General features: G+C 35.9%; 1 long non-coding RNA gene across 1 annotated transcript in view; it reads left to right on the top strand.

Annotated features, from left to right (window-relative positions):
• Nucleotides 1-21,326, top strand: part of LOC106669247 — a 46,015-nt gene extending 24,689 nt beyond the window's left edge. The window contains exons 2-3 of the long non-coding RNA XR_001340907.2: nucleotides 12,216-12,240; nucleotides 21,260-21,326. This is a non-coding gene — a long non-coding RNA (uncharacterized LOC106669247). The remainder of the gene's footprint in view (nucleotides 1-12,215; nucleotides 12,241-21,259) is intronic.
• Nucleotides 21,327-21,677: the final 351 nt, after the last annotated feature.

Raw genomic sequence — 21,677 nt, 5'->3', positions numbered from 1 at the left:
GATTCTCCGAATAACATCTTTCAATTAATTAATGTAAGGTATTGGTTGAGATAAAAAAGTCAGTGTCACGAGCGGGATTCGAACTCACGACCTTCGGCTCAATACGCCGCTGCCATACCTCGAGCTATCGTGACTTCGATCCACTCGGACACTAACTCCCATCTCAACCCAACCTTTCGAATATTTTGCCATCTTTCAAAATTCAAAAGGGGAGTTGAGATGGGAAGTTAGTGTCCGAGTCGATCGATGTCACGATAGCTCAAGTGGTAGAGCAGCGGATATTTAACCAAAGGTCGTGGGTTCGAATCCCGCTAGTGACAGACTTTTTTATACCAATACCTTACATTTCTTTATTGAGATCATCTTCAGGGCTCAAAGGGTTTGTTTTCCGTGTAGGTGTGTCATTTTTGTGTGTCGTGTTGAGAGTGAAATATTGAAATACTACACTGAAACCAAATATTTTGAGCCCTGAAGATGATCTCAATAAAAATCGAAACGTTGGCATGATAAAGAAAATGTTTTTCTAAAAACCTACTTCACACCAGACCGCACTTCTCGATCTCCAAATAATCATTGGCTAACGGTCACTAAACACCACAAAAAAATGATAGAATTGTTGTCGTTGTGTTGGACACATTTTTGTAAATGAATCTAGAAATTTTCAATGGCAGTGTTAAATGTTGATCTATCAGAAAATCTCGAAAACTGACATCTCACTATTGTCAACTAAACTCACCAGATGTAAATTCATCGTTTCTTCCAATTGGTGAGACTATTTAAAAGAAAATAATTTTATTCTAACCAATTATGGTTTTTAGAACTAAAGATACATCACCCATGTAATCTGCAGGATCTATTTTTGGTCTTTTGTAATATGATGATTTTCCTTCAGGGGTTCTATTCTAATTTGGTCAATTGGACAATTCACTATTAGTTTAGTCGGTTTTGGACTAAAGTAGTAATATGCCTTTGGCATCTAAATTATCTGCTAGATTAAGCTGGAAGGTTTTCTCAATACGAATGAAAAGCTACTTGGCGGAATGGTACGCTGTTGTAACCGATAAATCCCGCAAATCCATGACATACGTCTGAAGTCTTACGATGAGAATAAAACGACGCGTAGATAAAAAAAATAACTTAGTTTATGTATGGCCTATACTTATCGATTACTTGATGGCCACATATTTTTGTAATATGTAATAATATCTTGACCGTGGAATACAGTTGACACGTTGACCTTCTATCTTCTTTCTTCGGATGCATTTTGTTTTGTTTATGCCGCCTTGTTTCTATTTTAGTTACGTACTGTTTTGAGCATGAATGATCAACGGTCTTGTCTGTTTAGCATTTGGCCACAGTGGTTTCGACCTGTCACACATTATACAGACTTGTAAAAGAACATAATTTATGAAATACCACTAGATTAACCGCTGGTGATGGTAGTTTGCTCAAGCTGAAATATATTGCTAACCTCACATGTTTAGTTTTTCTTAGAATATAAAAAAAATTGATCAGGTCCATCAGAATACTTTGAAAATGTAAAGTGAAGCTCTTTCCTGGTTTTTGATTTGCCAGTTGCTGCATAATTTTTTATTACATTTTGTTCAAAATTCACTATGTGCGCTTAAAACACATTGTAGCAGTCCTTGTGGGTGTAGTTGCTTAAGTCAATCAACAATTTTTTTTTGAGAAATAATGAAAAATCCTTTGGTGATCCACTATCAGCAACGTGTAGCTGTTGATTTAAGGTGTGATCAGTCAACTAGAAACTCAGGTACAAGTTTGCAGAACATACACGATTACTTCTTCGAACTTCAAAGACTTATAAGACGGCCAGAGTGTTCCAGAAGATTTTTAACTGTGAAATATTTTCGGTGAACCTTCAGCTTGTGATCATTTCAAATACTGCGTTTTCTCGTTGGTTTTGGCTATCAAGTACCCAAACCCACAAGATTGATGAAGATTAAGGCGAAAACTTTAAGCTTCAGTTTTATTAACCTCACTGACCTAGCTGAGTTGGTTAATCTTTCAAAGTGGTTGTGGTTTGTTGAAGTCTGAGAGGCTGAACCTGCAGCTTGATCATTCAATTATTATAAGCATCACCAGATCTTCCTGGTTTGAGATCATTCGCGCATGGCACATGATAGACATATACCAACTCATATACCAACCACTAAAGATGGCGAAAAACTCAATGTGCAGTCTTACCTAGTTGATTAAGCTAATTTAATTAATCTTACAAAGCTATGAAATGTTTTGTTGAAACATTCTAGGTGATGAATCTGTAAAATTCAATCAAATTGTTGAGAAATCCAACATTAATTCCTAAAAAACTGTTAAATCTGCTTACATTGCATATCATTCCACTTCGCTTCACATAATCTTTTCACTATCGCCAGAACTTTCATCTATTATTTTAAAAAGAAAAACGCGTAATTAAACCTGAAATGATAATAAAAGGGTGGCTGTAAATTTCCGAATTGTTACTTGGACCCACGTTGGGCGGATGGATTTAATCCTGCCCTTGTGGAAGTCACGAACGACCCAGAACCAAGAACTCCGTTAATATTTAAACGTTTTAATATTTTATCAGCCATTTAGCCCGCAATCACGTGTTGTTACTATTAATATTTCGTTTTCGAAGGCGACAGCTTTCATTTCCGAAAGCAGGCATTCTTTTATCGGTTATTACAGGCTTGTTGAATCGGGCAATATGCAATCTATAAACAATTATCTTTTATTCTTAAAACTGTTCTTTATGACTTTTATTAAATTACCTGTTTTGTTTGTTTTGTATGTGGGAGTTCAAAGTGAATATATCTTGAATATATGTTGTAAATCAGTGGCTGTTTCAATAAGGGTTAAACATTTTTAAACTTAATTTTAGATCTGGTGGATTATTACACTTCTTTTTGGTTTATACATAATTAAAACCTTTTTTTAATATATGTAGACAATAGATATTTGTACGTATTATGTGATCACAGAACTTTTGTTCTCATGGTGACACCAGTAACACTAATACTCTGCACCGGGAGGATAGATGCCGAGAAACCAGCCAATCCTGGCACTCAATGTGATGGATGGTGGGGCAAGGAGATCTCGAGACCATCGGCGATTGAATGTTGCCATGCACGTACGGGAAATTCTCAAATCAGGATTTTTTGGGCGAACTTTCTCTTCCGAACCTGCGTTCACTCACGAACAGGATTTTCCTCAAGGAAATCCTCAAGGTAAAGGCCTAGTTCTGTGTTGACTGGTGGTGGTTGTTGGTTGTTCTCGTGATTTTGGCCTCAACGCGATAAATGAATTGATCTTTGTTCGGGATTTCCCTCCCACCGCGGCCTGAGGAGGTCGCTGCACAGTTCAAGAATTCCTCAAGACTTGGACTGTTCAGGCCGAAACTTGAGAAAATCCCGCTCGTGTATGGCTACATTAAGATGGCGCGGTGGGTTCTCAGGATGGGAATGTGTAGAGAAGGCTTGATCAGTTGGGTTAGGGTAGGTCGAGAGGTTGGTGTGAAACTTTTGGAATCGGGAACGAAGAGTTCGTTAACAAAAGGACTATTGAGTTCGTTGTGGATAGTGAGATGTGTCGTAGCATGGAATTTTGACGGCTTGTATGAGGACTTTTGATTTGAAGGATTGGATGTGCTGGATTTGGATATCTTAGCAGTGTGTGGAAGCGACCAAGCTCTTACATTACCGAAACATGGTCAGAAGATTAAAAAGAACAAAGCCATATGAACTTGTGTAGTTAAAAATGAATAATGAATAGTGAAATGTAAATTTTATTGTACCAATGGGTTTATAAGAATGTACACATTTATTCTTTCTGTAATATTATTGTAAAATTAATGGTTGGTCTAATAAGGCCAGTTTTAATAAATAAAATTAATTTTTAAAAAAATCTGAGCAGAACCCGACGGTTCAACTCCGTATGTCCAAAGTGGTCTCGGTAAAGTCTTGTATAACGTTTAATTAGTGCTGACGGTCAAGACGGATTTCGTACTTTGTAGTTGTCTAACTCTTCTGTTATGCTGTTGTCTCTTAAGTCTTGTGTGAGAATTCCACGTTAGTGTACTGTCTAGGTATACTCCTAAGTATTTGACTTAAATGGAAATCGGTAACTCTTTGTTGTTAATGTAAAATGGAGGGCAAGATTGTTTTTTCAATGTAGACGTACACTGAGTACATTTTTCTTTATTCAGTTTTGTCTTCCATATTTTGCATCAGCCTTCGATAAACTCAAGGTTCTTTGGTGTTGGAGGTAGTTCGGACAGGATTCGAGTTGAGGACAAAATTGGAGTATCGTCTGCGTAGGTGTTGATGATGGTATTGGGGTGTGCAGGTAGGTGAGCAGTATAGATGATATAAAGGATGAGACCTAGAATACTCCCTTGTGAGACGCCGGCTTATATCGGTCTGATTTCCGAGAATTCGTTGGGAAAAAAATGTTATGATTTATGTATTTGATTACAAATATAATTGTTTTGGATGTTTAGGGACCTGCAGCAAATTAATTTTGGGTGATGAGATCTTTAGAGGTCATATGGAGCAAAAACAACTTTTTTGGCTGTCCCGAGCTTTCGGTGGTTTATACACCATCATCAGGGCCTGTTTACTATTTTAAAAAAATTAACAGGCTAAGATTTGCTTCGGGCGATCGTTCAATTTAAAATGAGTTTTGACCTTCCAAAACATGCGGTTTGGTATATAAAAGGGTTGGAATTAATCTCGCTGTTTTTTTAAATATTTTATTTATAATCGTCTCGATTGTGTTTGGTCGTTTTCCGTAATACAGCTCATTATTGTTCTCATCAGTGTAAATACAATGTGCATTTCTTGGTTTTCTTTTCAGGAACTAGACAACCACCAAACTCATTTTCTTTTTATTGAAAAAAAAACTTCCGGAAAAAAGAGTAACAAATATAGAATGTGTATTGTTCCCGTGTATTATTATTTTTTCTTCGTAATGATTTCTTTGACTAGATTGATGATGACAATAGGAAACCTTGTTATTAATACATCCTCCTGTTGAATTTTAATTTGATTGTTTCTACCTAAGACCATATTTCGTTTACCTAATGTTTGTTACATATTTCTGATCAAATTCCGTTTGGATAAGTTGAAAATTATACAATTCAAATTTATATACATTGCATAATGGCGGTCGCAAGAAGAAAGACATTTGGTTTGGATCTAATCTATATTTCGACTGTTTTTACAAGACTAATTGAGGATAATTTGTCATAAAAACGGTTCTGTACTTTCGGTTTATTATAGAATTTCGACAGCTTGAAATTCCGTTTGGTCGGATTTCGAGTAATTTTGAATCATCTTCTGGCTTGGTTAACATTTTGTATAACTTATTTACTTTTAGTGATCAATTAATCAAGTTACATCTTTCAATTAATTATTCTTTCCATGTAAGGACTTGGCTGAGATAAAAAAGTCAGTGTCACAAGCGAGATTCGAACCCTAGATCTTCCGCTTCTCTACCACTTGAGCTATCGTGACTTCGATCCACTCGGACACCAACTTCCCATCTCAACCCACCTTTTTGAATTTTCGATCCTTTTTGCCATTTTTCAAATGTCGTATAATCTATTTGATTTTCGGCGACAAATGAAATTGTGGTAGAGAAGCGGCGTTTTAGCGGAAGGTTGTGGGTTCGAATCCCGCTTTTGGCACTGACTTTTTTATCTCAACCATGATCTTACATGGAAAGAATAGTTAATTGAAAGATTTAACTTGGTCAATTGACGGCTAAAAGTAAATGAATTAATATTTAATAAGTAATAAGAAGTATCACTTCCCTTCTTTATAAGTAAGGTCTTGGTTAAAATGAAAAGGTATCACGAGCGGGGTTCGAACCCACGACCTTCGGCTCAACACGCCGTTGCTAACCACTTGAGATGTCGTGACGTCAAGTGGTTGGAGTAGGCGGCGTATTTAGCCGAAGGTCGTGGGTTCGAATCCCGCTCGTGACACTGACTTTTTTTATCTCAACCAAGAGCGCATATCTGGGTGAGTTTGTCTCTGACACGAGATATTATTGAAAGCATTAACGTGAAACTATGTTCACTAATTGGAATTCATGGAAAGAATAATTAATTGAATTTTGTATAACTTTCGTCAGTTGTGATATAATTTAATTCTTCAAATTTATAACCTCGTCGTGTAATAGATTGATTCAAATTTTGAAATTTGGTCTTTGTTGCATAAGGCACAATAATCCAATCGTGGATGTGAAGCGGATGTTTTGTCCATTGCGACCCTGTTGTTTGGAGAAGAAAACCTTTTCCCGATGACGAATTTGTTGAAAATTTATGGAAACTCTAGGAAAATAGGAATTTTGATAAGGAAACACGTAATTTACCTTTGATTATGTGTGTGTGTGTGTGTGTGTGGTGTGTGTGTGTGTGTGTGCGCGTGCGTGTGCGCGTGCGTGTGTGCGTGTGTGTGTGCGTGTGCGTTTAATGAATTAACTGAGATCTGGGTATGTTTACTGCCGTGATATTTTGTTTTAAATATTGATTATGGAAGACATTTCCGACCTCTGGCCATGTTTTCGGATTTCTGTTCGCTAAATTGCTCCGAAACGGTTCATTTAGTTTTCCTATAAAATTATGCACTACCAACATTTCTCTACTATTTTACTGAACGCGTTTTGCTGCTGGTCATCATAATTTTTGAGACCAGGTCTGCCCGTAACCTACCCGATAGCCCGAACAATTTATACAGGTTCATAATTTGTAAATAAGTGATCTTTTTTTAAATTGGTTCCAGATTGGAGGTCTGTTGGAAACTTGTCAATAAACAATCGAAATGTTTCGTTTTTTTGTTTGTTCCCTAGCCTTACCTACTATTTGTGATTTACTTAATAATGGAACTGCTTGTTCATATTCGCTAAGATGAGGTTCAATACTCAAAAAGAATCTGAATTTCGAGGGTATTTGATTCGAACCTAAATGTAGCTCCTGAATCCTATTCGAGGCCATTTTACAAAAAATATCAATTGTTTTTGATGATAATTCAATTTCCAGACTTTACAAACATATTTGGTTTCATACTTAATTTTAATTAAATATTTTTTCATGAAATTATTATGTTAGTTTGTTAAATATTTAATAACAAAATCGGTACGACTCCATTGTCGGTAACTCCCACAAAAAAATAACTAAAAAATAATAAAATATTTTACATAAACACACAAATATATTTACACGGTCCCTCACGAAAGGTATCGAGAAATAAAAACTGGTGGAACGGTTCACAAAAATAAAGGCGTAAATATTGTACTTCGCGCAAAATAAGTAATACATAAAATAAAATCTTTTCAATTAATTAATTTTTTATTAAGATTTTGGTTGAGATAAAAAAGTTAGTGTCACGAGCGGGATTCGAACCCACGACCTTGAGCTAAATTCGCAGCTGCTCTACCACTTGAGCTATTGTGACTTCGATCCTGACACTGATTTTTTAACTCAACCAAAACCTTAATTAAAAATTAATTAATTGAAAAGAATTTATTTGGACAATCGGACCACGAAACCTAATAGATGTAATAAGCAAAATGAAGTATACTTCACTAAACTCTCGAAAGGTGAGGTTGAGATGGCAAGTTGGTGTCCGAGAGTATCGAATTAACGTGCCTTGTGCAACAAAGAGAAAATTTCAAAATTTGAATCATTCTGTTACACGACGAGATTATAAATTTGAAGAATTAAATTATATCGCACATGACGAAAGTTATATAAAATTAAATTAATTATTCTTTCCATGAAAGGTCTTGGTTGAGAGAAAAAAAGTCAGTGTCACGAGCGGCATTCGAACCCACGGCCTTCCGCTAAATACGCCGCTGCTCTATCACTTGAGATGTCGTGACATCAAGTGGTTAGAGCGGGATTCGAACCCACGACCTTCGGCTACGTACGTCACGACATCTCAAGTGGTTAAGAGCGGCTGAGCCGAAGGTCGTGGGTTCGAATCCCGCTCGTGGCACTAACTTTTTCATTTCAACCAAGACCTTACATAAAAAGAATACTGAATAACGTTGAAATCTCTAGTGAGTGGTACAACATAGTCAAATCAATTGTAAGTTTCGTTAAACATGGCATTTAGTAAATTTTTCGTGAAATTCTATTATGCATGTATAGAAATTCAGTTCATTAATTCTGAGGGGAGACAAATGCAGAAAAGCATATTTGAAACGTAATATTAAATGCGCACTTGTAGTCTATACATACAAATTATAACGCTTTATTAACTACCATGTTCAATTTTTTTAATGCAATTCAAAACTAAGATTATTAAATTCTTCAATCTGAGAATCATTTTGTAATCGTAATGCACTGTTTAATAGGCTATGATTTACATAATTAGTTCTCATAGAATATACCAAAGGTTTATTTTTGTCTTGGGTTTCAAGAGGTTCATAATTGTCGGTTATTGAGAAATTTAACAATAGGGGTAGAATCGTATAATATTAATTACCTTGTGATAATAATAATAATGTGGGAATTTGAGGGCCGAAAAAGAGCTGATGTCATTGCAGACCTTGTGCGTGTTTTTACTTCTCTTCCACGCATGTTTTAACCCTGCAGCCATTTCATTCGATGTATTACTCTCTCTCTGCTTTGGTAACATAAATAAGTCGATATGCTAAAATGCTAGCATCTCATTTGTACCTCAAGATGTCAACTGCAGAATAAAACATACAATACATATATCACCACCCGGCATAAACATAAACGTCTGGTTACATACACCCCCAGTACGAAATCATGCTGCGTCGATGCTTTTTTAAAATCTGTATAAATTACATCCATTTGATATTATTGATGAAATGCATCTAAAATGTTTTGCTTAAATTATGTACTTAAATAAATAAACCTAAATAAATAAGTTAAGTATAATTGGCATTGTACACATTGCTTGGTAATTATTTACATTATTTATATTTTCACTTTTACTGTTAGTAACGGCATAACTGGTTTTATACTGGTTTGGGAATTGAGCAAGCCTCAAAGAATAAAAAAATAGAGAATATAGTGGTTTAGGTAATTAAATACATTAAATGCAAATCTATAAACGCCTAATTTAACAAAATCTAAAAACTATTAATTTCAAATTCTGTACAAAGAGAATGGGAAAATCGCTAGGCTCGTAGAAATATATATAACCCTGCCAAACTGTGACTGGTTAAGAAAGAAGTCGGTCCCTGGTCCACGGAGAACGGTTCGAAAAGAGAAAAGGCCATACTCACAAGACTACGCATAGGTCACACAAGAATAACGCACGGGCACGTTATAGCCAGAAAGCGTAGGTGCCCGTTATGCAAGGATAGTATAACGGTCGACCACCTTTTCAATTGTAAAAGGCTTGACGTATGAAGACAATATTTTGGCATATCATCGGACCTGTGCGTAGTCTTCGGGCACGGCAGCGGGCACACATCTTCGTGTACCTCAGGGCTATAGGGATTTTTAAATGTATATAGTTTTTTATGTGTGTTTGTGTTCTGTCTGTGTTTACTTTATGTTCATTTATTGGAATGGATGTAATTTATTAGCATGAAAGGAAGGGGTGATTATAACCCCACCCCGAGGAATATCGAGTACTCTGGGGGGAGTGAATGTGACCAGACTTCTATGTTTCCTTCGAGTGTTGTATTTGTGTTAATTTATTGGACTGAATTTAATTTATTAGCGAGAAAGGAAGGGGTTGCTTATAACCCCGCCCCGAGGAATATCGAGTACTCTGGGGTGAGCGTGTGACGTCTGGAGAGTAAAAGTAATTTATTAGCGTGAAAGGAAGGGGTTGTTAATAACACAGCCCCGAGAAATATCAAGTACTCTGGGGTGAGTGTATGACGTCTGGAGAGTAAAAGTAATTTATTAGCGTGAAAGGAAGGGATTGCTTATAACCCCACCCCGAGGAATATCGAGCACTCTGGGGGGAGTGAATGTGAACAGACTTCTATGTTTCCATCGAGTGTTGTGTTTGTGTTAATTTATTGGACTGAATTTAATTTATTAGCGTGAATGGAGTGGGTTCAACCCCGCCCCGAGGAATATCGAGTACTCTGGGGTGAGTGTGTGACGTCTGGAGAGTAAAAGTAAGTTATTAGCGCGAATGGAGTGGGTTCAACCCCGCCCCGAGGAATATCGAGTACTCTGGGGTGAGTGTATGACGTCTGGAGAGTAAAAGTAATTTATTAGCGTGAAAGTAAGGGGTTGTTTATAACCCCGCCCCGAGGAATATCGAGCACTCTGGGGAGTGAATGTGACCAGACATCTATGTTTGTGGTGATGTATTTATACGTATTGTATGTTTTGTTTCTATTCTGTATTTGACAACCTGAGGTACAAACGAGAGACTAGCATTCTAGGATATCAACGTAGTATATATTTAAACAGAGTAAGTAACCAGATTGAGACGCTCAAATTGCTCCAGTTTAAAACAAAATACGCCCGAAAGAAGAAAAAAGAAGGAAAACACGCAGAGGACTGGTAATGACCTCAGCTGTTTGTCGGCCCATAAACTTCCCACTTTATTATTATTATTACAAACGTCTAAAAATCTACCAGACTATCATCTTCACTTCGTAGGTACATACGAGAAATCGACTGAGTTTTCGTGAATGGCATTATAATGCTAATAGGTTCATATTGCTCATAATCTTTATATATTTGTAAAATATTTAAAATCAAAATTTTAATTGTCCGCAGTTTAATATTTCTGGATCACGTCGTCCGCTGTGCCGATCCTCTTGCTGTTTGTGGATGCATTGTAACAAATTAATCAACGTTGATGTAGAAATGTATATTTTAATTCTCTTCAAATTTGTATCCCGATTTATTATGAAATATAAAGATTCTGACCATAAATGGTGGCTTGAAGGATTTCTCTCCTCAAAAATCGTGTGCCACCACTTTTGCAGGTACGTAGAGTCCGCGAGGATCCTCAATCAAAAGTTAAGATGACAGCCGCACATTTCTGGAAAGCAAGTAGAAAAAATAGTTCATCGGTCACTTCAGATAGGAACAAACTGGATCAAGGTATGGTCTTGAACAACCTTGTAAATGTAACGTTACATTCCTTGGCAACGTTAGGACTGAGTCGGTCTTGAAGGAAATTTGAGATAGCCTGTAAAAAATTACCACCTGTAGACATATTTAAGATCGTTTTACCCTGATGATGTTAGAATAGGTCGAAGGTTTTTTTTTTCAAGACCATATCTTGATCCGGAATGTTCGTGAGTGAAAAATGGGTCGATCTTCCTAATACGGAAAACTTCGGGTATAGAACTGAAAAATCCCCTGAAAATGTTTTACTCACTGCTGAGGTCGAACTTACTTTATAGTTTCCTGGTCGTAGTATACGTAGCGGATGATGAAAAATATCGAGTATTCCACCATCCTAGTTGACTGTATGTAAATAGGAAATAATGTGTTTAAGGATGAATGAGATTGTGCATAGTTAAAAAAACTTGCATTGAGAGCCGAAATGCTTTTAAACTTTGCGTCGGACAGACGTCAAATTGCCCAACTATAATTCAGAAGTTATAAGCTCCATTCTGCACATATGCGTATTTATTGAATTGAACTTACACAAATAAATAAAAAATAAGCAAATATAAATACATTTTTTTAAGTTGCAGATTTGAACATTGTGTATTTTTAATTGGAGGAGTTTTCGAGATTTTCTGATAGATCAACATTTAACACTGCCATTGAAAATTTCTAGATTCATTTACAAAAATGTGTCCTACACAACGACAACAATTCTATCATTTTTTTGTGGTGTTTAGTGACCGTTAGCCAATGATTATTTGGAGATCGTGAGGTGTGGTCTGGTGTGACGTAGGTTTTAGAAAAACATTTTCTTTATCGTGCCGTTTCGATCTTTATTGAGATCATCTTCAGGGCACTCTCAATACGACACACAGGAATGACATCTACATGGAAAACAAACATTTTGAGCCCTGAAGATGATCTCAATAAAGATCGAAACGTTGGCATGACAAAGAAAATGTTTTTCTAACACCTACGTCACACCAGACCTCACCTCACGATCTCCAAATAATCATTGGCTAACGGTCACAAAACACCACACGTTATGTATTTTATAGTTATTAGAAATATCTTAATGTTTATTATTAGCACAATTTAATTTGATTTGTTTAGTAATGATGACAATTTTTTTCAGGTCAAAAACGCCCCCATAGCAAGAAGTGAGTATTCAATTTATTATCCTTTTCAAGTTCTTCATTGATCATTTTTCTTCTAAATCGACCATTTTTAAAATAATTATGATCGCAAGATAATTCAATACTGTTAATATTTATTATGAATCGATTAGGCTTCGTAGTCCGATTGACCAAATAAATTCTTTTCAATTAATTAATCTTGAATTAAGGTTTTGGTNAATATAGATGATTAAGAATCCCCTGATAATTATTTACATATTTCAATTAATTATTCTTTCTATGTAAGGTCTTGGCTGAGATAAAAAAGTCAGTGTCACGAGCGGGATTCGAACCCACGACCTTCGGCTAAATTCGCCGCTACTCTACCACTTCAGCTATCGTGACTTCGATCCTCTCGGACACCAATTCTCCATCTCAACCTACAACCGTTCGAACCTTCCCTCTTTTGCCAGTTTTCAATGTCGAGTAATCGGATTGGGTTCTCAGAGACTTATGAAGTAGCGGCGTATTTAGCCGAAGGTCGTGGGTTCGAATCCCGCTCGTGACAATGACTTTTTTATTCCAACCAAGACCTTACATGGAAAGAATAATTAATTGAAAGATGGAACTTGGTCAATTGACCACTAAAATGTAAATGAAATAATTATTTACTATATATCAATATGTGTGATATATAAATGTGGTGTGGTCGTTTCCGACATTTCGGTCCGCCGATTTTCCATACTTTACAGTAACTCACAAACTCACCACTGAAGATGCCGAGAATCAAAAACGCGTCTGATGAACCAAAAACGCGGGGATGGGCAGACTAAAATAAAAGGAAACGACAAAACTATTTTAAAAAATAAATAAATAGTTTTTGTTACGGTTCAACGCTATTATCCAAATTGCCCGCCGAGCCGGGAAGTCATGCAATTTTGCCGATTCGGCTACGCCTTGAATTTTGTTTATTTTATCATTCAACCGGTTCATGGGCGAATAATGAATCGTGAAGCACAATTAGGGCGATTTACCTTTCTAAGATTTTTTTAATCGTATCTCGATTAAGCCAGTCATATTTTATGTTGACAAACGAGCCATACGAGATGGCACATCATTGACGATTCGATCAATCGGTATTTTCACTATCAAAACACCTTTTACAATATTTAAAAAAAATCTATATATATTTTTTCTTTTTTTACGGCTTTATGAACTATGCATATTAGCCAATCCCAGACAATATGTTATGCATATTCGTTTTGGGGGGAAGGGTATCGTGCAAAAAAGTCCAGAGGCGACGGCGGGAATTGAACCCACGACCGCGGGGTCCACGAGCCGAGAGTCTCTTACGCTAACCAAATTCTATATATTCAAAGACGAAAAAAACGAACACTCGTGTTTTGTTGTTTATTTCATACTATGTGTATTTTTGTTTTTATATTAATTACAATTTACTTGTTTTAATGCAAACCAAATTAAATGAAATCAAAAATTCAAGAGTTTTATTAAAAATGATTTAATTATGATAGAATAAATAGTTAAATTTTAATGATTTTATTTAATGATTTTACAGCGTTTTTGTGAATTTTCTTTCAAATCATTAATTTTTTTGCCTTTGTTATTACCAATTAGCCAAAACTCGAATTTAATTAAAACCCGTGAATATCTGATCTCTTTTAATTTGTTTTACAAATATTTTGTAATTAATAAAACTAAAAAAATACTACATATAGTTTGAATATGTATAACACGGAAAACACAAAATAAGAATTTCCGGTTTTTTGTTTTTTTTTTTTTTTTGTCTTTCAGTGTATAAATTAGATTATACCCAGAGATCGCATATTAATCTTACACACAATAAATAAAGAGAATGGTTATTTTTTTAGATATTTTTCTCACCCTACAGTTTACTTATATGTATTTTGATTTTTACTTCAAGGTTGTCATCGTTGTGAAATATATCTAGCAATAAACATTAATACGCGTGAGTTTCCATTGTTGAGAAATTTTCGATTCAATGTGCAAAGATGATTTTGAGCATAACAAATTGCCTTAAAATTCTCATATTGAGATGAAAAAACAGTAAAATGTGACTAAATGTTATTAAATACATATTTAAAAATTACAAGTTATGATTTTTACGCGCGCGCGTGTGTGTGTGTTCGTTACGTCCATTGGCGACCTTATGTCTGCGATAAAACATTACCGAGAATCAAAGAAAACTGCTAGCCTTAAACCGGTTTGGACGGTACAGGGGATCGGGATACGGGTAATTAACTTAGACCGTATGCTCTGAATACGGCGGCTAACCGTGTTAATCGTGCTGTTGAACTATTAGCAATTACAGTTTGACTGATAACGGCTCGTTTATCTAAAGGATATTTGAATAAGGATCTCAAATAAACATACATTGATTATTCGGAGATCGTGAGATGCGGTCTGGTATGACGTAGGTTTTAGAAAAACATTTTCTTTATCGTGCCGTTTCGATCTTTATTGAGATCATCTTCAGGGCTCAAAATGTTTGTTTTCCGTGTAGTATCTCAATATCTCACTGGCACTCTCAACACGACACACAAGAATGACACATCTACACGGAAAACAATTTGAGCCTTGACGATGATCTCAATAAAGATCGAAATGTAAGGTGTTGGTTGAGATAAAAAAGTCAGGGTCACGAGCGGGATTCGAACCCACGACCTTCTACCACTTGAGCTATCGTGACTTCGATCCACTCGGACACCAACTTCCCATCTCAACCCGACCTTTTGAATTTTCCCTCCTTTTTGCCATTTTTCAATGTCCCATGTCCGAGTCGCATTTCCCTTGTTTGCCTTTTTGTTAACATGTTGCAATCAAATTGCTAAGACAGGTTATTTTTTATATTGAACTAGAATTAGTGACATATTTAGATTAGAGATATGTACTCGTGTGTACAGTCGAGGTATCACTTCTCGCTTTTCTAATTTTCAATAAACAAACGGCGGCCTCGAGAATCACCCATCCTGGGGTCGGCAGTCCGGGGTCAGACCTCGCTCAGCCTCCGTCCAATAGCGAGGTTGAGCTTAGAGTCCTGTCAATAGCTAGGCCAATTCAACACCCAACGTATTTCCTAGATCTGAACTCATTCACACTCTCACTCACTCTTAAATTGGGGGGGGATTGGAAAGCACTATATTCTCCACCATATACCGCCATTGGCACACTTACACATTCACTCCAATAAATACATTCACTCTCAACCCAAGCTAGATACCCAAAACTATCAGTACTATACAAGCCAAGGAGTTGCACCCTTCAATTAGGTGAGACACATTGACCAACCTTTCACTGCAAACACAATCTTCGTGTGTCAGCCTAGCATGGCCTATCCTTAATTGGGCGAGAATGACCCTTCTTCTAAGAGTCAGATCTTCCGAGAGTACGGTGTTCTTGATACCTGAGAGCTTCGCAGCCGACCGGGCCCATCAACGCTGCCATCTTCTTTAAATCATGTTTTATTGAATTTTTAATATTTAATTATATTTTCATTGAAGTTCCCTTTGCGTAGCTCCCTCCCTCCAAAAAAGGACGATAAAGAAAAGAAGTGTTATTGTATTTTTTGTATGTAGTTTTTTGTAGTTGTTTAGTGACCGTTAATTAATGATTATTTAGGGATCGTGAGATGAAGTCTGGTGTGATGTAGGTTTATAAGAAAAACATTTTCTTTATCGTGCCAACGTTTCGATCTTTATTGAGATCATCTTCAGGGCGTGGAATTAACTCACTTAAGATAGAAGTTTTAAATGTATCAGTTAGGGCGTGGAATGACATTAGCCGTTAAACAATAAAACGCCCTTAAAAATTAATAATAATAAGCAAAGTGGGGGGGGGCGCAACGGTATAGGCGTTGACACGGCGCTTATCACTGTAAAGTAAAGGTCCCGGGTTCAAATCCAGCGGCCCTGATTCGAACCCGACATACAAATGGGCTTTTTTCAAAAACATCGCCACCCTGAGGGTTTGTATGACCTCTGCTGTTGCGAACCCTCTTAAAAAAAAGAATAATAATAATAAGCAAGTTGAGGATTATTTTCTTAAGAGAAAACCGTAAAAAATTAAATTAAAATAAAATAAAAAAGACAACATTGGATGTTATAACAATAATTATAGTGTTTATGTCTTTTTTTTTCAAATAACATTTTTTTTGGTCATTTCAGCCCCGAGCGCATGCGGAATATTGCAACACACATTCACACAAATAAATGCATTCACACCTATGTACATTGCTCAAAATACAGTTGTATGGATAATTGTCCATCTGCATAGTTGATTTACATTTTTTTTAATAGTAACCATTTATGAAATTATGTCGTAATATTTTATTTTCTAAATTGTTAATTACTTAACAGAATAATAAAAAGAAATGATCAGGCACTATAGGAGAAAATTAGAGTTGAACGTTTTGCCAACATTTATATTCTAAAAGCGATAAATTAAAAAATTAATTGTAAACTGGGGCAGATTTCGAGGTTTTTATAACACCTTCTTATCTAGATATAATAAACAGATTAGATTAATCTTTTAAAAGCTCCATCTAATATTTTTAAGCTATAATATTGACCAGGTAGAGTACAAAGTGTTTCCTTATTTCAAATGGCTTCTGTACAAAAATATTTAGGTTCTTACATAAATGTGTGGTGTTTAGTGACACGTCACACAAGAATGACACGTCACACAAGAATGACACACCTACACGTAAAACAAACACTTTGAGCTCTGAAGATGATCTCAATAAAGATCGAAACGTTGGCACGATAGAGAAAATGGTTTTCTAAAACCTATGTCACACCAGACCGCATCTCACGCTCTCTGAATAATCATTCTTACATAAAGCAAAATTAGTTATAAAGAAAGCTTACATATAAACTGTTTTTTTACTGAGAGAGTCTGAGCGTTGATGAACCTGTCTTTTCACCCTTATATTTTACATGTATGCAGTATGGCAAAATAACCCTCAGTCTATCCACTGCGTCTTGGCAAACCAAGGAAAGTTGGAAACAATTGCCTAAAGTCTATTATTAGTTTGTAATATTCCAGTAAAACTAAAATTTGTTCAATTTTTTTTTATCATTTCTGATCCCTTGGGGGTGAAAATCGTAAACTATCCATAATATTTCGATAATTACAATTGAAACCATCTTAGTAAAACTTTTATTTTTTTTTATTTTACTTCTATTATTTGTACATTTTATTCGAAATGCAGCTTTATTTTACTCATTTTTCAAAAATTGAATACTGACCTATTTCAATGAGTTTCAAAATAATTACTAAAACTGCTAAAATGGGTTCTTGGCTGGTGGAGGACGTTATATAACATGGTCGTTTGCTCTAGTTGTAGTTATTGATTGAAACAAACGGATGCTAGAAGGGATTTTACTATTTCTACAAAGAAAAACATTGGCCACAGTTCAAATTTCATTGCAGTATTTTGAAAACGATGAATTTTTTTGCCTACAGATCGATTTAGTTTTTTTTAAAATTAATTAAAATTTTCAAAAAATAAGCGGATGCAATAAAGCAAATGATAAATCACGATTCTAAAAAAGAAAAAATTTCAAAAACTGTCCAAGTTTTGACCTAAAGGGTTTTCTGTCGCGACAATCGTCACCCAGTGGAGTAAAACTACCCGGAGGGAATTTTTTTAAATTTATCATTACGTTTAGAAAAAAAAACGGACCATTTTCACACGAACGACAAAGGCCAAGTTCACGAGGAGGAACGCGGAGAAAGTCTAGAGAAATGCCGCAGTGGCCTTGATCTGATCAAGGGTTTCACAGTCGTGTTTTCTATCGGGCTAAGTGCATACGTGCACATTTTTTCCCATATTATTTTCCACGGGGCAATCAATAAAAAATAAATTCCCTAGCTATCGACTTGGAATTGATCAATTTTTTTATATTTAGAATTCGGTTTTTCGACGTTGTAACCAGATGAAGATCAAGGAAAGTCATACTTTGGGGCATTCTGTGATATCGTGTTAATTAATTTATACAGATCAAACGGTTAACAATTTCTTTGTTTCCGTGCTTAAATTTTTTCAGAACAAATGCTCTTCTACTCATACTTCATACCCAGAATGTAGTAGACACTAATTGTATAAATCAAAATCCATTATGCCTAGTCTACCTATTTCAAAACTTTTAATTGGATTGTTTTTTCTAAATTTCTATTATTAATCTTTTTATGTTTATTTCAAACAAAATTCAGAAGAATCTGGACTCCTTTTATTTACACGTGATAGTCCTTGGCCTGTCTATTTTGACATCGTGTTCGATGATTCGTCTGTTATTTGTTCAATATTGTCCTTTTATAGGTTTTCGAAACACGCTTCTTCGACCCCTTCATGTTTGGGAATAACATAAAGGTCATCAGATCTTAACAGAATGTCTCACAAGCATTTTAATTGGTGAGGTGTGCGAGGTGATGAATCTGTAGTCATTTCCGATCATCCTGGTCTTACTATTATCAGTTTTTCGTTGGTTTAAACGAGTTTCTTCATTTCAAAATCCTCATGGGTTTGTTTATGTTATTTGGTCACGCCTGTCCTTTTATAGGGTATCTACTTCAGACTTAAGATGACCTTCTAACCAGGATGTTTCACAAGAAGTATAATGAAGAAATATTTGGTTAAGATCTGCGAGGTTATAACTATTCAGCTTGGTCCTTCATATTCTCGCTGGTTGTTTTTTTTTTCCTGTTATGGGCCTTTGAGTCTGTGTGATGATACTTTGAGTCTGTGTGATGATACTTTTACAGGTTGTAAAAACACGTGCCTTCCGTTCTATCACAGGACAGCATAAATCACCAGAATGTTTGCAGCTTGGTCGACTCCGACCATTTTTCCTTCACATTCTCGCTGGTTTTGTCTGACAGACGTGTTTGGTCTGTGTGTTACTTGGTCAGTTATGTCCCTTCACTAAGATTGTAAATTAGCTCTTTTCGTACCTTCAAACTTTCGAAACCTTTAAAAGGACAGAGGACCTCAACAAAAGTTAAATTATGAAACGGTTTCGGTGATATCTGCGAGATGAATAAACCTTTAGGGTATTAAATTCACTAATTTCGTGGTCCGCTTGACCAATTAATATATTACAATTAATTAAGGTTTTTAGTTGAGATAAAAAAAGTCAATGGCACTAGCGGGATTCGAACCCACGATCTTCGGCTAGATACGCCGCTGTTCTACCACTTGAGCTATCGTGTCCTCGATCCACTCGGACACTAACGTCCCATCTCAACCGCAGGCTTTTTTAGACTTTCGGCTATTTTTGATCATTCTGGTTTTACTATCGCTCGTTTTGTCTGTCAGAGGAGTTTTCTCATCTCACCATTTTCTGTGGTTTGTATGTGGGTAATTTTGTCACTTGTGTCAGGTTTGTAAGTTTTGTATGTTCAGGTCTGTAAAAAGGACAGCAGAATTGGCAAGAATAGCCAAAAATAACCTCTTAGCGGATAATTTTCAAATCGTTATTTTTCCCCTCATGACCGTCCAATCAATACTACACGAATTCAACATGATCTAAATACCATCAGCCTATGGGCTGTTGAAAATGGACTCTTTCTCAATATCAATAAGGCCCAGACTGTAGTGTTTGGATCCCAAACACCAATCCCCCTTTTCCTCCGCATTGCATGTACAACCAAACGAAAATCTATTCATCTGTCAAAAACCTAAGAATTGTCCTTGATCAAACTCTTTCCTGGAAACCACACATTTCCCAAATCTCCCAAGACAACTCTAACCAAGCTACCAAACTCCCGATTTCCTCCATTGTGTTTCCCCATTTCGATTAAGGCTGTTTGGTCTACGGCGGACTCACCAGCGAGCTTGTTAACAGGCTCAAAAGAAATTATAAACTGCTCTCTTCGGAACATATTTAGTGCTCTCCAAAAAGATAATCTAATATGTATTGTGGTTTGAAATGGCCGTACCACCTCCTCCCTCCTCTCGCAGTCTATACTTCCTTGGCTCCTTCCTCTACCAAACAATTTCTTCCCAGTCCCCTTTCTATATTTATAGTCTGTTAACAAAGACACAAATTCGTTCATACCCTCTGATCTTTACCCCCTCTCATACAAATCCACGGCTCCGAGTCACTCCTTCCTCATCCGTTCCATCAACCTCTGGAATGACCTACGCCCCTCAACCCTTTCCACCTTTAAATCCCGTCTTTTTGACTACCTCATGTCCCTACAATTTAACGCCGAGGATGGTTAATTATCTGTTAATTTTCCCCTTATTTAATTTAGTACGTTTCGTTTTTTTTATGTTATTACATTTAAATCTTTATTTATATATTCATTTGGATACGAATTGTGCCGAATTTTGTACTTTTTTTGTTATTCAAGGATGCCCAAAGCCCCAAATAAAATTTATTTTTTCTTCTTCTTAATATTACACAAGGATTTGAATTATGAAACATTTTGGCCAGTTTTGAAGGTGAAAGACCTGAAGCTTCGTCTTTTCCATACGTTCTAACCTTATATTTTGTTTTCCCATTTCGCTATTTCCATTGCTGATCTGTGTGTTATTTTGTTGATTTTTCCTTTCAGCATCCCGCAGTCTTAAAAGAAAATATTTTTCTAAGAATCATAGGATTGTTGAATAAACCAACTGTAGATCTTTTCTATGAAGAAGACTGTTGGTTCATTAAAGAGGGGAGGGTCATGAAAAATTTCTCTTTCCCCTTTGTAATTATTTGGCCGGTTGTGTGCATTTATCTGTTTATTAAACTCTCTCCTCACCATTTCACATTTTAATTGAATATATTAAAAATTGAATTAAAATTGAATATGTGTTTAGGATCTGGTTTCTGGTCAGGTAACCTGACCAGAAACCAGATCCCAAACACATTAATTGCCATTGTTGATTTCTTCCTCATCAACAAAATTAAATATATATATTCTATGATCCTTTTACCTTATTATTATTTTTTAATTTTTTTTTTTATAAAGTTGTTTTATATCAACAGTTTTATCAACAAAGTGGCAGCCTAACCCGATTTCTCTTCTGTTTCAGATATTCTCAAAGCGGATGAATGAAGAAGATATCTTGAAATGTGGATGAAATGACTTGCTATGGCCTTTACGTTGCTAATCCCACGCCGGCTATCAAAGCCCACCACACCCCCCTCAAATAAATGACAAAGTGGAAAACAATAGAAAAAAGACGCTAGTGATATATATTATATAATANTATATATATATATTATAAATATATAATAAAGAAATTAATTAGTTAACTTTTAAGTGTAAAGGAATTTTTAAAGTAAAAAGAAAAAAAGTTAAATAAATACTCCGAATATGAGTGAATACGAGGGAGTAGCTGATTTCTTTTCGGGTCGATCCGTATTTGTAACTGGGGGAACGGGGTTTATGGGTAAAGTCCTTGTCGAGAAACTACTCAGGTCATGCCCCGGTGTTAAAAACATCTATCT

Source organism: Cimex lectularius, unplaced genomic scaffold (assembly GCF_000648675.2).
Source record: "Cimex lectularius strain Harlan isolate CLEC.00 unplaced genomic scaffold, Clec_2.1 scaffold326, whole genome shotgun sequence".
In the NCBI taxonomy this organism is placed as follows: domain Eukaryota; kingdom Metazoa; phylum Arthropoda; class Insecta; order Hemiptera; family Cimicidae; genus Cimex; species Cimex lectularius.
Note: the sequence above shows the minus strand (reverse complement) of the source record. Positions and strands in the feature narration are given on the sequence as shown.